Source organism: Myotis daubentonii, chromosome 2 (assembly GCF_963259705.1).
Source record: "Myotis daubentonii chromosome 2, mMyoDau2.1, whole genome shotgun sequence".
NCBI classification, from domain to species: domain Eukaryota; kingdom Metazoa; phylum Chordata; class Mammalia; order Chiroptera; family Vespertilionidae; genus Myotis; species Myotis daubentonii.
Window position 1 is genome coordinate 88250839 of NC_081841.1, and position 13225 is coordinate 88264063.

The 13225-nt window shown below is 38.4% G+C and overlaps 1 pseudogene; it reads left to right on the plus strand.

Annotated features, from left to right (window-relative positions):
- Window positions 1-11372: 11372 nt before the first annotated feature.
- LOC132225798 (heterogeneous nuclear ribonucleoprotein A1-like 3) lies at window positions 11373-12572 on the plus strand (annotated as a pseudogene).
- Window positions 12573-13225: the final 653 nt, after the last annotated feature.

The following is a 13225-nucleotide window of genomic DNA, read 5'->3' on the forward strand; positions in this document are numbered from 1 at the left end:
TGTCACGCCCCTGTAGGGCCCATTCAGTGGTTGATTTCAGGAAAACTGGTAGCATCTGATTACAAATCTGGTCATATATAGAACCACCTGGGGAGTACATATATCTGTTTAATTGGGCTTTAACCCAAAGCTAGTGAATAAAAATCTCCAGGGGTGAGTCTCATCAAATTATATTTAAACATGTTCTCTTATAATTTTATTGCAGCCATCCCTGGACTGGCCTTTCGAATCCATTGTCTTAATTTTGAAATTCACCACAAATTCCAGCCCTGATACAGGATGCTACTAATCAAGTCCAAATAATATTGAACTTCTATATCTACAAAATGGAGATACTATCCATTTTAAGTTGTTGTAATGACAAATGAGAAATACAAGGAGGCTTTCTAGCACAGTTTATAGCATATAGTAGCCTATAGCAGGATATGGATGAGACTGTTAGGTGTTGGTCAAAATTCATTTTCTCTTACTTCTGGACACTCAGCTAGATTGCATTTCTCAGCACACTTTGTGGTTAGCTGTGTTCACATGACTAAGTTCAAGCCCATAGAATGCAGCAGAAGAGATATGAATCACTTTCATATTTGGACCATGAAGACCTTCACAGTGAACCTACAGTTATTGTTTCCCTCTGGCAGTTTAATAAGATCATCTACAGAGTGACCTTGGAATCTATATTGAACATGGAGATTAGCAGTTAGTGCCCTATGTTTGTTGTTCAATTATATTAAACTAATGGCCCAGTGCACAAAATTTGTGCACGGTGGGGGTGGGGGGGGGATGATCCTCAGCCTGGCCTGCACCCTCTCCAATCTGAGACCTGTCGGGGGATGTCCAACTGCCGGTTTAGGCCCGATCCCACAAGGACATCCCTCTCGCAATCTGGGACTGCTGGCTCTTAACTGCTCACCTGCCTGCCTGCCTGATCACCCCTAACTGCCCCCCTCACCTGCCTGCTCACCCCCAACTGCCCCCCTTGCCAGGCTGCTCACCCCAACTGCCCTTCTTGCTGGCCTGATTGCCCCCAACTGCCCCCCCCCCCGCCGGCCTGCTTGTCCCCAACTGACCCCCGCTGGCCTGATTGCCACCAACTGTCCCCCAACCCCCGTCAGCCTGCTTGCCCCTAACTGCCCTCCCCTCCTGGCCTGATCACCCCTAACCGCCTCTGCCTCTGTCCCGCCACCATGACTTTGTCTGGAAGGACATCCAGAAGGTCTCCTGATCTAATTAGCATATTACCCTTTTATTAGTATAGATCTGTGGTTGGCAAACTGCGGCTCTCGAGCCACATGCAGCTCTTTGGCCCTTCGAGTGTGGCTCTTCCTAAGCTTTAGGAGTACCCTAATTAAGTTAATAATAATGTACCTACCTATATAGTTTAAGTTTAAAAAACTTGGCTCTCAAAAGAAATTTCAATTGTTGTACTGTTGATATTTGGCTCTGTTGACTAATAAGTTTGCCGACCACTGATATGGATGTTATCCCAATAAATTTAATGAAAATTGTCTGTAAATTATGCTTACATTGGAAGTGAACCACTTATCAATTTTATTTTAATCATCACTATTGGTGTACCCTGTAGGGGTAAAATTTGGCTTCCACACTGTCAGCATTTCTTGGGGGCCAGATTTTGGAGACTTCATAGATAGTTCTGAGGTCTTTGGCCTTGCTCTGAAGTTACTGGCTGCCCAACTTATCACTTGAAGTGGTGAATTTTCTCCATTATCTTGGTCTTTTTCTGGATCATTTTTATTCAGTTCCTCATTTGGCCTGTGATAATGGCCATATATTGTTGGTTTTATAGCTTTCGTAGATTTTCTTGAAGGGGTAGGAATTTTTGGAAAGGCTCTTTCCTTAAACTCCCTTAAAGACATCTTTTCACCCCCATGGATGTCCTTAGTACCTGGAAGGACAATAGAGTGGGCACAGAAGGACATTGGTTTGTGGTAAAATGGCTGGGATAAAAGGGAAAAAAGTCTTCATGAGAAAAAGTATGGGTTGAGGATGGAATCTGCCAGGCAAGACCAAGGAGTCTTGGGGATATGCCACTAAAGAAGAGGAAGAGAAGTTTGGGTGTGGTCCTTTCATCCTGGACACTGGACCTGTGTTAACAGGGCTTCTTTCTCTTTTACCTTCTTTTGGTGAATGGGGTTGATTGTTACATACTGTGCTAGGAGTTTGTGGTTTCCTGGTCATCTTCACCATGTCAAAATTTCCCAGGGCCCTACCCCAGGCCTCCTGAACATATGCTTTTCTCCCGGACAATGAGGGGCCACACCCCCTAGGCTTTAATTAATCAGGAAGCCTCTCCTCCAGCTAATGGTAGCTCTGGGAGAGAAACTTAGACATCATACAGCACCATTCTGACACTTCCATGGGAAGGGGTGAGGAGGACGAGATGCTTTGGTAAGAGAAAGGGGGCATTTCTTTAGCATTCCTAAGCCTTCTCAAATTTATTGACCCCATGTTCAATTTTGATGGGTTACATGGTAGGGAGGTGATGTTCCCTCCAAACGTTTCCCTAGGCCACCCATTTCAGTGGTTCATTGTTCTTTCTCATCATTACCATTAGCTAGTTTTCATAAGACTTACCTAAAATCTTTTCATGGTAATGTGACTGTCTCTGTGGAGGTGTGAATCATCCTGCTTCTCTAGTGCAGGTTGCTCTTATGCACCTTGAAAACCTTCTTGGCAACTCCCAGAGAAATTTTCGATCTCACCCCCCTTTTTCCAGTGTCCTTGTGGCTCTCCCTAGCTTTCTGTTTTCAAGGTTGAAATCATTGCCTTTAGCCTGTATTTAATGAATAGAGTTGCTCAACTGGTTATCTTAACTTTGTTTAAAACCTTGGGGGTGATCATAGTAGGTACAGTATCTAGATTTGGGGTTTAATAGTATAAGGTGAATGAGGGAGGAATTTAAATTCCCGAAGTTGGGCTTCGTGTTGGTAAGTTGAAAATTGCACTTCCGCCCACCTCACCTCCTCAGGGAACTCGGGTAGTCAGACCCTTGGTCTGAGGATTGCAGACTCAGGTTCATAGAGCACAGGAGCCCCAGGCCCTGTCAAAGTATGGATCAGAGGCAGGGCTAAAGGACCCTACGGAATCCATCTCAGCCCCTGCCAGCAGACTTTGGAATTGCTGGGCTGGTACCGGATGTGAGGTGCACTGACTTCCTGCAGAGGACTCAGGGCAGTGAGGCTGGATCTGAGGAGTCCAGCCTTGTGTCAACAGAGGGAGGATCCCAGGACCTGCCAGGGCTCAGTGGGGAACTGAGGGAGGAGGGAGGGACCCTGGACCCTAGAACAGATTCATCCCACCCAGGGTAGGAATACAACAACAGGCGATTTCTGCCTCCGGATCTCAGAGACTAGGGGGCTTTGGTATAGGGAGTGGGACCTCAGATATGGAGAGGACCAGCCCAAGTCCTGCCAGAGTCAAGGTGAGGACCCCGAGGAAACAGTAATGGGACTCTGGATGCCACAGCAGAGGGGACCCCACCAAGGCCCTCCCCTGCTCTTAGCCCTGGGAGTCCCCAAGGTGGGATGACAATGACAGACAATTTCTGCATCCGGGAGTGGGACCTCAGATATGCAGAGGACTGGCCCAAGTCCTGCCAGAGTCAACATTAGGATGCAGAGACCCTGGATCTCATAACAGGGGACCCCACAGAAGCCCACCCTTGCTGTCAGCCCTGGGAGTCCCCAGGGTGGGATGACCACACGCAGTGTTTCCTGATTTCCAAAAATGGGTCTGAGAGATCCTGGAAACATGGTATCAGGAAGAAAGCCTCTGGTCCACAAAGGAGAGGACCCAGGTCCTGCTGGAGTCCACCGCTGAGGCAGCGGACCACTTGGGGCTGGAGGCTAACGACCTTGCCGCCCCACCCCGCCCCACCCCACCCACCCCCCACCTGGCATTTGGCCAAGCCTTCGGTTGTTTTGGACGTTATGGACCCTGGTTCTTTATATATATATATATATATATATATATATATATCCACACACATATATATACATACATATATATAACTAGAGGCCCAGTGCACAAAAATCATGCACGGGCAAGGTCTCTAGTGGCTGCAGGCTGCCTGCTGGGACCTTCCTTCATTCCACACCACCCCCTGGTGGTCTGCACACGTCATAATGAGTGATTGAACTCATGGTCAGATGAACTCCCGAGGGAACACTTTGCATAATATATATATATATATATATATATATATATATATATATATATATATATATATGTAACAGTAACATTTAAAAGATTCTTTTTCTTCACTTATCTGTCTATTGTGGTATGTCCTATTTTACCAACTGTGGAGCCGACCAGAAAGTCCAGTGCTCATGAGATACAAAGGCACTTTGCAGATTCCTGCAGCCATAATAAGAACCCTCTGTGTCAGGGAATTGTTCTATCCTTTAAAGATCATGAGATACCAGAAACTACAAAATCTCAGTGTATCTTTCTTTCAACTTTTAGTTAGAGTAATATAGATATGAATAGTGGATTATATTTAGAGAATTTATTAGAATTCCTAAAGGATGTTGTACTTTTTGGGTTTCAAATAACTACAGGTATTCATGCTCCTCTACATGTCATTTATTTATGAAAAACTACTTATGAAAAGTTGTTCCTTAGATCATAGTGATTACATTTCTCTTTCCACCATTGCTGCTTGGGATATTCTTTCCTTTCTCTGTCTACTACTTCTAAGTAGCACTTACCTTCATACCAACACTAAAAGAGCTGGTTAAGAAGGATATTACTTTGGGAAGAACAGGAATTGTGTGCAAGAGAGAGAGAGTAGGGGAGAATAAAACACGCTTAAAAGTAATCTCAAGGGCTCTTTTCCCCACTATTAAGGTCTCAGGGTAACAGTTTCAATGCCCTATCCTATTTTTCTCAGTTTACTTATATGCCCCAATATTATTCTACATCCTACATTCCTTCATATTGAGCTCATTTAATGCCTTAGAGATACAGAGTCACTGCTTTACTTCTTAGATATAACTAAATCTTAATTCTTTGTATTCTCAGAAACTCATGATAGCAAATTTTTATGGTTTGATATTCTCTATAGGATGTAAGTTGGAGGTCACTAGTATAGTTCACCTTACTTACTAACTGATAAATTTTTACTGACTTCTTGAGATGCTAAGTTTAGAAAAGTTTGAGACCAATGTGTAGTCTCAGCAAGAAAGAACACCCTCATCAATTAGCAATGCCTTTCCAAGTTGCAGGAGGAAAAATATGGCATTAATGCCAGGAGTTTGTCTCCTGAATTGTGCCCTTCCAAATAAATAAATAAATAAATAAATAAATAAATAAATAAATAAGACTACAAAATAAAATTTAAAAGCAATTCTTTTTGTCTTTAGGAATGGTGGAGTGTGGATATGCCTTTTCAGAGGTAAGAAAGGATCAATTTGCAGGCATACTTTTGGGTTCAGTTATATTAAAAATCAAGAAAGTACAAAACAATATTATACATATGGTGATATATTTTAAGTGTTTAACAACTAAAGATATATGAAAGCCATCTTTCAGTTCTTTTAGTGTATCCCCATGGCTTATATGCATAAACATATTTGGTGAGAAAAGTATAAGTCAAGCCCTGCTAGGGTTGCTCAGTGGTTAAGCATCAACCTCTTAACCAGGAGGTCACAGTTTGACTCTGATCAGGGTTGCAGGCTTGATCCCCACTAGGGGGCATGCAGAAGGCAGCCAATGATTCTCTCTCATCATTGATGTTTCTATCTCTCTCTCCCTCCCCCTTCCTCTCTGAAATCTATATATATATATATATATATATATATATATATATATATATATATATATATATATATATTAAGTAGAAGTCAAAATTAGAGGTCTTTTATTCATGAAGGATTGGTCAAATGGCCCTTGAATTCAACTCTGAAAATGAGCCATGTAATCAGACTGACTTCTTTTGTACAGTGAAAGAGAATGGGAAACACTTGTCAGAAGGAAGAATGAACGAATGAAAGAGGGAACATCAGGCCAATTCCCAAAGCAAGTGAAATAAGAGAAAGGTGGTGACAGGTAAACTGTTTCAGTATGGAGGATCATGGTATCAGGGGTCCCTTAGACCTGTAATTATTTAGGATTTTTCTTCTGGAGTTTCCATACCTGATGTTTTCCTCAAATTCTTTTTCATCAAAGAGTTGTTAACCCCAGCTGTTAACTCTCAAGTTACTTGGTGGATTTTTGACCCCATGTGCTGTCAGTCAGTATCAGCATTTGGTATCTGGAAATATGTTACTCCTGGTGCTTGGTAGAGATAAAGGCTGTGGACAGAAGTTTCTGATCCATTGCCAAAGGGGTGAAAATGTGCCTAGAAACTCAAATTGGATATCATATTTCATTTCCTCACATAAGCATTGATTTTTCTGGTAGCCCTTTTATACTTTGAATACAGTTCTAAACCACCGACTCATGATATGAATTACTATAGTCTTTCCTGTGATGAATGAATAATACTCATTGTGTATAATAGTATGTCTAAGGCTAAATATGTCACAAATTCCAAATAATTGACTTCCAAAGAACATTTGCATTTCATCAATTTGTAATGGTAAGCTCATTACCACATTTCTTCTTTTAATTAATAATGAAATTGAATAAAGAAGGTGTCAGATCCACATCTCTCCATACACTCACTTTACCAGTTCAGAGAAGAAAGAGATGAATTTAATGCCAAATCACTGACTTGATTACTTGTTTTTTATCAGATTGTAATAATTTCTCACACTGCTGCGTTCCTCTATCACCTCCATGTTGCTTAAGAGGAGACAGAGCCAGAGTAAAAAGTTGTTTACTAGATTGTGAAAGTTACAGGTTTGGTACAAGTTAAGTACCACAAATGATAAACATTTATATTGACCTTTCTTATTTTATGTTCTTAAATATGTTTTTATAAAAAGCTGACAAAAAGGAGCTATTTTTGAGATTTTTTTCTATGAATACAACTAGATAAACATTTCATCTCATTTTATTATGATTTTCCTTATGATTTGGGGGAATTGAAGAAACGAAGTGCGATGTATAAGACAAATTCACTTATGTAAAATTTTAAAATCACAAAACAACACTATTGTCAATGGCATAGGCATATATAAGAGTATAAATATGTGAACAGAAAGGGCACATGCTGATATCAGGCTATGGTTACTTGAGGGGGGGTGCAAAAAAATGAGAATCAGTTATTTAATTTAAGTTTAAAAAATTCTCATGTTTGGTGCTAATTGTGAGTTGAGTAATCTAACTTTGATACTGTCTTACTATTTGACTTCACTTCATCTTCCTCAATAGGATTACTTGGTAACCTAATATAAACTCATAAATTTTAAATATGAACTTTAAAAATAATTTGCTTAGTGTTTTTAAATTTAGGAATAAATCATATTGCTATGAAATATACATGTTAAGGCTCTTCTTCAAGTTACATTATATCAAGTGAGATATAACTGAGCGTGATGAAAGTGGATTATACTAATTATATCACTGAATCATTGGAGAATAGCTCTATTTCAGTTAGGTTCCTTAAGAAATGATGGAAAAAAATCTGGAGAATGAATGAAATGGATAGAGGAAAAGTTTTCACTTTTTTTCCTTGAGAATAGACTTTAGGTAGCTTACAAAATTCCCTTACAGCTTGAAAACAACAACACCATATTACAAATTGGTACCTGAGTTTCTGAGAACAAGAATCAGAATAGAAAAGAAAATTAATATAAATGCTGGTTTTTCCATTAATATAAATAATTACCTTTAACAGAAGGCCTCCAACTTTCAATTAGAGCAATTATCATTGTCTTCATCATTATGATCATCTTTATCATAATAATGAGCAACATTTTTTTAAACTCTTCATAGCTGGCAAAGTGACTTAATTTTTGGTACCTCTCACATCTCACAATCTCCTTGAGAATGGGTATACCGTGTTATCTATTTCCCTAGAATTGAAAATTTTTTAAAATACAGAAAAGTAAAACCAATAAACAAATAATAAGATATTGTGTCCATGTCTGGTGGCATTTTAAAGAGATAAATGCAGGAGAAGGGCCCTGGAGGAAGGAAGTCAGGAAGATGTGTTGTTAGCTAAACAATGGGATTATGACTATTTTAAGATCCCTAATGCTTGGTTAGAAACTGCCCAAATAACATTAAAATACATGGAGAAATATATATTTTTAACTAATTATTATAAAAACACTTAAATAGTTCTAAAGGAAAATGTAATAATAAATTCACATGTAACCATCAGCAATCTTGTTTTCTCTATATCCCTACCCAGGCCCCACAAAACACATACTAGATTATTTCGAAGCAAAACTACGGTATCATATCATTTCATTTAAGAAAATGAAAATATATGTTATAAAAGGAAACTTAATTCATTTGAATTGAATGTGGATTTACATAGAAGAAAATACTCTTTGATCCAATCACTCACTATTGGTGTTTTTTTGTTTGTTTGGGGGAGGGGGGAGGAATTTATTTTCAAACTCCTGCACAACTTTGGCCCTCTTCTGTCTGTGTGAATAACATATTCTACCTGACATTTAATAATGCTGCAAACTCTCCCTGAAGCTAACCAAAGGTTTTGTACATTTTCATTTATGTGATACAGTGTTGAGTAAAATGGATTCATATAAATGTTCATTGGATGACTGGTACATGGATAAAATGATATAAACATGGATAATTTTGGGTAGATGACCACAGTAGACAAGTGTTCATCCAAATTCTTTAGCCAAGACACTCAATTTTTAAACTGCTTGCCACAAACAACTTAGTGATCTTGAGCAAGTCAGATAACTTTTATGGATCCTTTGCTCTCATTAATAAAATAAGGAGATTACATGCTGGATTCCCTCTAAAATGGATAGATATTATAGTTTTCAACACTAAATTGTGCTATTCTTTTTCTGAAGTACTTTATAATTACTTCTACTGTATATATTCAGTATTTTGAGGCCAGAAGTCCATGTTCAACAGTGACTCTAACCTTATTTAAATAAGCTTTATTCCCTATGCAAGATAGGTATGCCTAATATAGAAAAAGAGCAATGATGAACAGGAAGTCAGCAGTAATTATAGTGAGCAAATCAATCTTCAAGGAGAGAACTTGAACACTGAAAGCAAAACCATTATATCTATCAAATCTATGAACTTACATAATTTGGTATTTCTTTAAATGTTGAGTACAAATTGACCGTTATCAATTTCTTTGGTGATAACCCTGTGTAAATATATGTGACCTATATTAAACTCTAAATGTTTAATGTCAATAAGTGGGTTATTATTTTTAGTAGATATTTTCCTATTATTTTCGCTGCTGAAATCCAATGTGAAATATAAATGTTAAAAATACAGAGATTGTATTTTAGAATTTTTTAAAATATTTTTTATTGATTTTTTACAGAGAGGAAGGGAGACGGATAGAGAGTTAGAAACATCGATGAGAGAGAAACATCGATCAGGTGCCTCCTGCACACTCCCTGCTGGGGATGTGCCTGCAACCAAGGTACATGCCCTTGTCCAGAATAGAACCTGGGACCCTTGAGTCTGCAGGCCGACGCTCTATCCACTGAGCCAAACCGGTTTGGGCTGTATTTTAGAATTTTTAGAGATTCTTTAAAAAATATATTGGCTTTTTAAAAAATTTGTTCAGTGATGGAACACAGAGAAGGAAAAGCCACCTATTTCCTGAAAGTGACTTTTAGAAAAGAAGATCACCAAAGCTGAGTTATATTGTTATATAACTCCTTATAATGCTTTGTGCTGGTCCTTGAGCATCTATTTATTATTCGCTCATCATATATTAAAACATGAAAAGAAATCTGAAAATAGTTTTAATATTCTAAATAACATTAGCTTTTATTCATATTAGTTTTGCCTGACCTAGGAATCAGTTACTGAAAAAATCATTATGCTTTGCAGTATTTTCTTGTACGGCTAAGAATACTAATACCAACTCATTTCCCAAGAGTTGAAGATAGAGCTTTTCAAAGATTAGTGAAGACAGAATTCCAAAAATCCAAGAGAGGAAATAGTTCTTGGCAACAACAAAACAGAGAGATGCATATAGGTACTCAAATACACACACACACACACACACACACACACACACACACACATGTCTAACTATGATTCAAAAAGTCACTGAACCATGCTTTTGCTTATAGAGAACAAAAATATACTTAGAAAAAAATATTCTCACGCTCTAACTTTAGCTAGTTTCTATTATTCACACAGGATGCATCATACTCAAAAGAATGACCAGGGAACTTTTAAAAGATTAGAGGGTATGCTAAAACAGTTATTTTGTGTAAATGTACTATTTGAGCACCTTTATGTAATGGAAATATCAGCATGGACTTAACATTTTAGCATTCAAGGTGAAATCTTTGGCATCTTGAACATCTGTGGCAAAGATTAAGAGATTTATAGTCTTGTCAACTTGAAGGTAACAACTTGAAGAAAAATATTTACCCATCAGATATGATTTATTAGTCAGCAGTCTTAATGAATAGTATTTTGGATAACTTATAAAATATTTTAACAGACTGTTGAATCTCAGAGGGAAGGTGGGGAGTGGGGTGGGAAGAAATCAACCAAAGAACTTGTATGTATATATTTATAACCCATGGACACAAACAATAGGGTGGTGAAGGCTGGTGTCTGGGAGCTGGGGGGGAGGGTATAAAAGGGGGTCAATTGGGGGGGGTAGGAACATATATAATAGTTTCAATAATAGAGATTTTTTAAATTATTGTAGCTTATGTATAGAAAATCACTCTGTCCAAGATATAGCTTTACACTGAACTATCTCATTTGTAACAAAATTGAGGAAATATTTTAAGAACATTATAAAAACTTCATTTTTAAAAGACAGTGATGTGGACTTATATTTAAGATATAATTTTCTTATTTTATGCCTATTTTCTTCCTTAATAATTTAAATTTAGGTTGTATTTTATAACTTAATTTTGAAATGTCTTCCTGAACTTTAACCCAAATTTCCAAGTAATGAAAAAACATTAAAGCTCTCTAAGTACTACAAGAATACTTAATCATGTCAACACTGCAATAACTTGAGGGGAAGATTAAAAAGACTTTTTGAAAATGGTATAGTAAGTTGTGGTAAATAAATTAAAGCTCTTGTGATATACATAAATATCCTAAAATGTTTATTATATGAGAATAGTTGGAAAATTGGTAGAAGAAAGAGTTGAGGAATGCAGTTCAGCAGCTGAACCCAGAACACTTGCCTGGAAGTCTGCATTTCCAAAGATACACCTCCATTACAAAATCTATTGTATACAGAACTTTGAAAAAAATCTATGCATTCTCCCAGTGGACCTAGTCTCCCCTCTTGCAGTCATCGTAAGTCAGAGTCCCCTAAAGAGCTTGAATAGAAGCTTTGTATCAGCAATTTGATCTTTGAAACATCTAATTAGAGTGTGAGGAGCCATGCTGAGCAATGGAAATGCTCACAGACTATATGGTGATGAGAGATCCAACAGGCTTTGGGTTTGTCATGTGTGCCACTGTGGAGGATGTGGATGCAGCCAGGAATGCAAGCCCACGCAAGGTGGATGGAAGAGTTGTGGAATAAGAGAGGGCTATCTCAAGAGAAGAGTCTCAAAGGCCTGGTCCCCACAACTGTGAAAAAGATATTTGTTGGTGGTATTAACGAAGACAACGAAGAACATCATCTAAGACAGCAGTTCTCAACCTGTGGGTCGAGACCCCTTTGGGGGTCAAACGACCCTTTCACAGGGATCACCTAAGACCATCGGAAAACACATATATAATTACATATTGTTTTGTGATTAATTACTATGCTTTAATTATGTTCAATTTGTAACAATGAAATTGGGGGTCACCACATGAGGAACTGTATTAAAGGGTTGTGGCATTAGGAAGGTTGTTGAGAACCACTGATCTAAGAGATTATTTTTAACATATGAGAAAATTGAAGTGATTGAAATCATGACTGAGACAGTAGCAAGAAGAGAGACTTTGCTTTTATAACCTTGATGATCATGACTCTGTAGACAAGATTGTCACTCGGAAACACCACAGTGTGAATGGCCACAACTGTGAACTAAGGGGAACCCTAGTTAAGCAAGGAATGGCTAATGCTTCATCTACCGAAGAAGTCAAAGTGGTTCTATAAACTTCAGGGATTGTCGTGGAGGTGGTTTGGGAGGGAATGACGACTTTGGTCATGGGGGAAATTTCAGTGGTCAAGGTGGCTTCGGTGGCAGCCATAGGAGTGGTGGATATGGTGGCAGTGGGGATGGCTATAATGGATTTGGTAATGATGGAAGCAGTTTTGGAGGTGGTGGAAGCCACAGTGATTTTGGCAATTACAACAATCAAGCTTCAACTTTTGGACCATGAAAAAAGGAAACTTTGGAGGGAGAAGCTTTGGCCCCGATGGTGGTAAAGGCCAATACTTTGCCAAACCACGAAACCAAGATGGCTAGGGCCGCTCCAGCAGTAGCAGTAGCCATGGCCCTGGCAGGAGGTTTTAATTACTGCCAGGAAACAAAGCTTAGCAGGAGAGGAGAGCCAGAGTAGCTGCAGCTTATAATGGATTCGTGAACTCATCCAAGAACAGTGATGGCAGGGTCTAGCTGCACAAAGAAGATGTGTTAGGTAATACTCATGTGTATGGGCAAAAAAACTCAAGGACTGTATTTGTGACTAATTGTATAAAAGGTTATTTTAGTTTCTGTTCTGTGGAAAGTGTAAAACATTCCAACAAAGAGTTTTAATGTAGTTTTGTTTTTTGTTTTTTTGTTTTGCGACCATGCTATTCATCGCTAAATGTAATAGTGTGATCATGATGCTGAATAAATGTGTCTTTAAAAAAATTCTATGATGTCAAGTGCTTGCTGTAGTCATAGCAATGCATTTATGGTGGCTATTTGAGTAAGAGCTAAATGTTACAGCTAAAATCTGATCAAACCCTTGGTGTCTATTAAAAACCTAAATATGAAGAAATGTGCCATTTTCTGGCTGTGATGATTTTTGTTGTCAGCTAATGGAAAATTGTTTTGAGTAAATAAAAATACATCTTGATAGCTACATTGCTATCTCTTTGGGCCTATAAGACCCTGTGTCTATCAAGTTTCTCTTCAAGCTTAAGCTTAATCCTATCTATTCCATTCTCCCCCTACCCACA